Here is a 7,706-nt window from a genome sequence, read left to right as displayed (position 1 = left end):
ACTGATAATTTATCAAAATATATTAAAATTCAATGAACATGTACACTATTGAAGTTTATTTTAAATTATGAAATTGTAAATATTCATATTATTTCATTTTATAAAACAAACAAGTTTAGGATTTGATAGAGTATTCTGTTAAAGTAACAAGTAAAAAAATATATATAAATCAAAAGAAAAGTAAAAGTAGGTGTTTTTCGTCACACATGTATCAAATCATTTTTAAACAATTGATCATGAATTAATCACATAAGTTTTATTTCATCTAATATTATTACTAATATTTAAACCACGTCATTTTCTTGACCTTGTTTGATTTTAATTTATTATAATGTCGTTATATTGTATCGGGTTACAATTTTAAGTTTTAACGAATGCGGTTCCCGTTCCCGTGAAATAAAATACATTCAAGCTCGTGAGTTTAATCATGAGCTGTCAAAGATAAAAAGTTTCATCATAATCGATCTAGTACATTTTTGTTATGTTCGAACAAATAGATAGTGTACAGTTTTATAAAAGAAGAGATGCTTGATATTATCAAATATGTAAATCATGGGTAAAGACAATTTGTGCCTGCGACCTTGTACGCGTTTGAATTTAACAAAAAAAAAATATTGTAGCATAAATTACTCCTTATTATATCAGTTATCTGCCAGTGAAAGTCCCATTAAAATCGATTCAGCCGTTCCAAATATTAGCCGGAATAAACAGAGAGACAGACAAAAATTGTAAAAAATGTTATTTTGGTAAATGATTGATTATATCGTGTATATGAACTTACATATGGATTGAGTGAAAAGGGGCTATTTTAATATTACAAACAGACACTCCAATTTTATTATATGTATATATTGTGTATGTTCATCACACAGGATGTCGTGATCGCAGTCACGAAGCGGTCAGTTCTGCCCGGGGCCCGTCGGGTCCCTGATTTAACGTAACACAAAAAATACTCAGATAAGCCGACTTTCTAATATATACCGCTACGGTATATCGGTCGGTCGGCCCTTCCTCCCTTGTATATAATAAATCTTAAAGAGTCCTCCTCTTAAACGCAGCGATGCTCAAACGTTTCATCTTTGCAATCATATTTTATTCTATCATTTATTTTTGCTCTACATTACTTGATTTAAAAAAAGAAATCGTTTTTAAATTAATACTTACCAATACATTTTAAAATGACTTATAGATTAATATAATATATCGATATTAATCGTTATATTTTTAATTAAAATAATAATAAATTTTAATTTCAATTCAATAAAAATAACATTAAGAAATTATTCTATGTAGGTATTGACACTGATAGTTTTATTAAATCTGACGGGCTGCAGTTTGAGTAGCGCTGTCTGACATTTTAATGTGGCCTAATAATCAGAAAGAGTAAAAAACTGTGGAGTATATCGGTGGGCTTTAGCATGCCTCTAGATTGATGCTTCTCGTAGGCTCTCGGCACTCGCGACGACTCTCACCAGCCTGTGGGATCTCCGATACCATTACAAAAACCTTCTTGAACCCGAAATTATTATCCTCGACGTATTACAAAATTGTGATGTAACAAATTCACTTAGGGAATTACTTTAATGTCTAATCTGGGGACTATTAAACTTTTTTTTCTTTAGTAAATACTCCGTAATCAATACGCAATAAAAACAAGCGCCTTCGTCATTGTGGTGCCTTCGGTTTTTCATAAAGAGATCAAAATCTAAATTAAAAAAAAAATACTCTATATACACACCTAAGACATAAAAGCGACTTAAATAATCGTTACTATTGCCCTAATTAATCCTAAATTAAATTTTCATACAGTAAAAAAAAAAAATTAAAATGTTGCCACATTCAAAATTCAAATTAACTATTTACCTAATTCTATTTAGAATGATTACGTAATAAAATCGATCGGACCACAGAACCCGAACAACAAATTCCATTTCGTTCTTAGTAAACATTTTCAGTTTTTTATCCAAGTTAGAATATTATCTCTCATAATAAGTGGCTGGACCGTTAAACCTCGGAGAATGCACGGAAAGTGAATGAACTCTACGTATCGATGGTGTATACGTAATTTGTTTGTTTCCCACTTCCTCTCGCCCTATTGATACTTATAGAGGTTTATATACGTTTATAATTATATTAAAACGATAACTGGCCCGTGATACTATTCCACAAGATTATTTGTAAATGTTTTGACGTCTGTCTGTAATGCATATGGTTGTAAATTGCGCTGAATTGGCCTTGCCTTGATTACGTATTAGAGGAATTAAAATAATCGATTCAATTAATACGATGAAGAGTTGTGATGTGTGTGAACTTAGCAGATCATTGTCCAGCTGATCACAATTAAATGTGAGTTCTGTTAGCATGTAGAAGAGTACTATAGTTCCTTAGATAGTTTTTAGAAAAAGTTCTGGCGTTTTTACCTTTAAAAAAATTAGTCGACGAAATAATCTGCTAACTTCCCGTAGCAGATCATTTCGTCGACTAACAGAACTGCTAACAGAACTCACATTTAATTGTGATCTGCTGGACAATGATCTTTTAAATAAAACTATTAATATTTTCTTTTGTTCTACAAATAGACAAATGCCACCTTAGTCTACCCGTGACCACAAACGTTGTAAAGTGCTCGAAACGTCGGGATGTCTAAAATAATTAATATACGCGATTAAAATCCGTAATAACTAGTTTTATTTAAATGTGTAATAATCGCGAAAAATTAAGACAACATTATGGACAATGATCTGTTAAGTTCACACACATAGATATGTGGACGTATCGCTTAGAATTGTTTCATTCAATTTTAACGAACGAAGTTGAGGTGGTTGATTATTTTTTTATATCTATCGTCTCTATCTCTAACTCTAAACATATAATAAAATTGGAATGTCTGTTTGTAATATTAAAATTATCGCTTTTCTAAATGAATATTTAAGTGTACACGGTACATATATCAAAACAACATTTTTTTACAATTTTTGCCAGTATGTCTGTCGTCTGTTTGTTCCGGCTAATCTCTGGAATGGCTGGACCGATTTTGAAGCAACTTTCTCCGATGTAATAAGGATTAACTTAGACTACTAAAAGTAGTTTTAGAATTACATACTCCTACCAACTACTTCATACAACAACAACAACAACAACAAGGCTGTTGTTGCCTGTAAATTCCCACTGCTGGGCTAAAGCCCTCCTCCTCCTTTGAGGAGAAGGTTTGGAACATATTCCCTCACTCTGTTCCAATGCGGGTTAGTGGAATGCACATGTGGCAGGATTTCTATGAAATTTGTCAAATGCAGGTGTCAAATTTCCTCACGATGTTTTCCTTCACCGCTGAGCACGAGATGAATTATAAAGACAAATTAAGCACATGAAACAGCGGTGCTTGCCTGGGTTTGAACCCGCAACCATCGGTTAAGATGCACGCGTTCTAACCACTGGGCCATCTCGACTCAACTACCTCATATCACCCTTGATTAAAAAAAAATATACATAAAATTTTTAGTCTGCGAAGTGAACAATAACTTTTTTGTTAAACTCAAACGCGAACGAAGTCGCTGTAACCGCTAGTTTTTTATATCATTATTTTAACTAGCTGTCCATTAAATGGCTCGACAAATCTGAATTTAAATATTTTTATTTAATATTGAAAACTTAGTTGATACATATATAATTTAATTGACATATGTAGATAAAAAACACATCGTTAATTTAATTTGAATAAGTTTATAATATTAATATTTTATATTTAACATTCAAAAATAGAACATTCTAAGCTTGTCTCATATTTATATTTCTTATTTGTCGCTCAAGTACGTTTACGTATCCCCGTATATGTTAAGAAATATAAGATACAATATGAAATCGTATCTAATTAAAATAATTCTTAATCAGGTTCATTAACGCTAAGTAATTTAAACTATATTCAACATTTTGGTTAAATTAATAAATCACTTTCGCGCTGTCATTTCCCTGATCGCGTATTTTAAAGAGTTTCACCGATGCGCAAGCGCAAGTAGGAAGTACGGGCGCACGCAACGCCTTGACACCTAAACATCAATCTACTCGCTAGTAATGTTCGTATCATATGTTCTGCGTATGTTTATCGTAAACGATGCTTATTTTTTAATGCAAGTGCTGTCGAAATATTTTTTTTTTATAATGCAAAACTATAATTTGAAAATGTATTGTTTAAAACGGCAGCTACCTTTGGCACTTTTATTACACTTATACATATGTATATATGTATGTATATTATATGCATTCCTATATAACCATAGCACTTGTTTATGACAAGCCTGCATAATGTTTTAATCATAATAAGAAAATATATTGAAGTTAAAATTCCATTCTTAAAAAATCTCTTCTTTATATTTGTTCATATGTTCATAATTAATGGTATTACGCTACGATGCCTTAGCGAATTATATAATATATGTGTCAGCAAATAGGTCTTGAAAAATGACTGACTGATTCAAGACCTTTTTTTATATAAAGTTTTAAAAAAAAAACGAGGAAGTTTCGTAATAGCTTCAATAACATATACGCTGTTTTCTTTGTAATAAATAAATCTCTTGTCTTTACCAATAATACAGTTCCTCGTGTGACTCCTTGCTAAACTATATCACATTGTAAACGTATAAAAACATAAATTAAATGTGAAATGAACGTACTAATTGCAGGCGAATGAATCGTTAAAGAAAATTCATTATGTAAACATAAATAACATTGTGATCCCGAAAAAAATAAAGCAAAAAGTCAATATTAAAATTAACTTTTTATGAATTCATTGTCATGTAAAGATATATTTAAATATTCTTTTAACGCAGTATTATTTGCCTGAATAGTTTAATAATAGGCGTTTATTTAACAATAACGTACTCCTTAGTTCTGACTTTCATTTTTCGTCTATTATATACATACGCACTGCACTACTGGGCAAAGAGTCTCGTCTCAACACACAGTACAGTGCTGGTTAGTGGATACAAATGAGGCACCTTCCTTTAGTTTCTTCACGATGTTTTCCTTCAAAGCCGAGCAAAAGATAAATCACCAACATGTATTAAGCTTAGTGCATTCCATATTTAAAATAATCGTTAATTCAAGTATTTAAAACGGGTTATTTACCATACTTTTATTTTTATTCGGTGGAGTTCGACATTTTGACATTATCTACGAATGGTTTGTTCACGTGAATAAATAAATAATTGTAGTAATAAAAATGAGCGTGTTTACCTAAAATCTTAAATAACGATATTCAGTTTCAATTCCATGCACTATATACACAGCCAGGCAGGAGCTGGATGCGAGTAGCCGGAGAAATACCACAGTGGCGTGCACTTGGAGAGGGCTATGTCCAGCAGTGGACAAAAACGGGCTGATGATGTGATGCACTATATATATGTATAGTCTGGGTTTGCGTATGAACGCGTTGCTTAAACATGTAGATAATGTTTGTAGTTGAACGATTCTTCCACCAGAAAAGAGTACCAGGAGGGCAATTCTACTAAGTACTTTTAGTATATTTAACGATTATATTACGTTCCTAATTTTCTACAGATCTAACCTCGATTTTTCCAAAAAATAAATACAGCAGCTTAATTGTTACTGAGGCGCAATTATTTGTATTGGGTATGATCCGACCCAATTTCGATCGAATCGCAACTGGTTCATATATCGATAGGAAAACGACGCAACGGGCATGATATGACATTTCAAGTGACAAAGAATGATTGCCATCCAGATCCCGGACGTAAATCTCATAAAAGTCGGAATTATTTCACGTTCGAAAAATATAGACTGTACCGATTTTTATTAAATAGCTAATATTAGCTTTTTGGACGTTAAAATTATCCTGTGAACCTGTGAATAAAGATAAAATATTTATGGCAAATGTTACTATTTAATATTAACTGAAGTTTAACTGTCATGTATTAATTTATTTATGAATTAACAACATTAAATGCTTAAATATATATATACAAATATGAACTAAAACTAGTTACTGTATAAATCTTGACCGCGTGGAATGGTGGCAAGAATGCTAGCAGCATTTCCCTGTTGAATCGCAATTCCGATCCTCTGGGCAGTATTATTTATTATTAACTGAAGTGTATTTTTATTCAATTCATACGTTTTCAACGAAACAAGCAAGGGTCACAGAATACTTTTAACGTCCGAGAAACTTTACTGAAGCGTAGAAAGACTGACGGACCGAGATAACAATTTAATAGTTGCATGGGTAATAAAACGGTTCAGAAATTGGGCACAATTACCCTGGTTACTGCCTCGTAACATTTTAATAGTCGAGATCAATTTTCTGTGGGAACGAACGATGAGATTTACATTAGGATATCAGTTTTTTTTTATCGAAATCTTTCTATACAATTACATTTTTTAAACGCCCTGTTTCAGGCAAATGTAGGTCTTTATGCAAGCCTGGGTATGTACCACCGACTGATATTCTAGCGCCAAACAACAGCACTTGGTTTTTTTGTGTTCCGGTTTGAAGAGTGATCCAGTGTAATTACAGGCACCAGGGACATATAATCTTAGTTTCCAAGGTTGAAAGATGTAAGAAATGGTTAATATTTCTAACAGTGAAAGTGTCTATAATTGGTGACCACTTACCGTCAGGTGGCCCATGTGCTCGTCCGTATACCTATAGCAAAAAAAAATATACATCGATTCTAAGATACAACTTCAAAAAGTTTACAAACAAGTGTTAAAAAGTCATAAGTGGGTTAGATTCCTGACAAATAATCATGTGAAAAATTCTGCCTATATGTAGTACAAAGCAAAAAGAAACATTATGAGATTCAATGTAAATATGAGAATTGGTAAAACAGCAAATAGTTTAGCATGTGGCCAAAATCAGAATGAATATCATTTTGTCAAGTGTACCTCTGGCACAGATAAGCGGTACCATATCTAATTGGATAATGTAAGTTCCCATGTGTACATGTATAGCATATGGATTAAATTTTATCAAAGAAAGTGGTCGCCCGGAGCTTCTCTTTTAGGTGTTAGCTGTCAGGTGTCAGAACAAGCCTACCCCTTATTTCAAGCTTGCATGAAACATTTCATCGAAATCGGTTCAGTGGTTTGGGCCGTGAAAGCGTGATACACCGACAGATAACGTCACCCACGCGTTTATAATATTCATGTCAACGCCAAGGCCAAAGCAAATAACATTAAAAAAATGTATAACACTTGTACTAGGAGAAATGACATTGTATAGTAAATTATGAATACTAACTTGATGACATACTTTAACGACCGACCTTAACCTTTTTGGTTAACCGCTTTAAGTAACACTGATGTATTTATCTCATCATTGATTTAACATTCGAAGGAAGGAGATGCAGCATTGATTCTAACCCGCAAGCAAATTCATCATTGAGAATTACAAATACAATACAATTTGTACTATCAATTTTTTATTCGATTCATCTCCTTGGCGTTTTAAATACATAGGTTTATATTATATTCTGACCGATACTCTGTATTCATATTTTTGTATATTTAGGAAATATATGGAAAGAAATGTTTCGGATTTATAACATTAAAACAATATTGATATTTAATAGAACTACCCCAATTTTGACTTACATATAAATTGTATGCAAGTTCTATCTATGTTATTATTCTATGGCATATGTAAATGTGAGGTTTGATTATCTTAATCTTCGATTTTAGATATATAACAAACT

The sequence above is a fragment of the Vanessa cardui genome, chromosome Z (assembly GCF_905220365.1).
Source record: "Vanessa cardui chromosome Z, ilVanCard2.1, whole genome shotgun sequence".
Lineage (NCBI taxonomy): Eukaryota > Metazoa > Arthropoda > Insecta > Lepidoptera > Nymphalidae > Vanessa > Vanessa cardui.
This window is presented reverse-complemented; position numbering follows the sequence as displayed.